The sequence below is a fragment of the Gavialis gangeticus genome, unplaced genomic scaffold (genome assembly GCF_001723915.1).
Source record: "Gavialis gangeticus isolate Ggan-Ray unplaced genomic scaffold, GavGan_comp1, whole genome shotgun sequence".
Classification (NCBI taxonomy): domain Eukaryota; kingdom Metazoa; phylum Chordata; order Crocodylia; family Gavialidae; genus Gavialis; species Gavialis gangeticus.
This window is the reverse complement of record NW_017729033.1, coordinates 103,558,662-103,558,862: the sequence shown is the minus strand read 5'-3', so window position 1 is coordinate 103,558,862 and position 201 is coordinate 103,558,662.

Genomic DNA, 201 nt, shown 5'->3' with positions numbered 1-201 from the left:
CCACCGGCAGCAAGCAGCAGCCTTCTGTGAAACCGATTCCCCATTGCTTTGCTATACAAAAGATTAGGATTTCTAGATTTAAAATTACCAATTTAGACAAAAAAAAAAATGCAAAACTTCAGAAGCCACAGCAACCTTAGAAATGTTCAAGAGCAAACTGGATAGACACTTAGCTGGGATGGTTTAGTCAGGGACAATCTT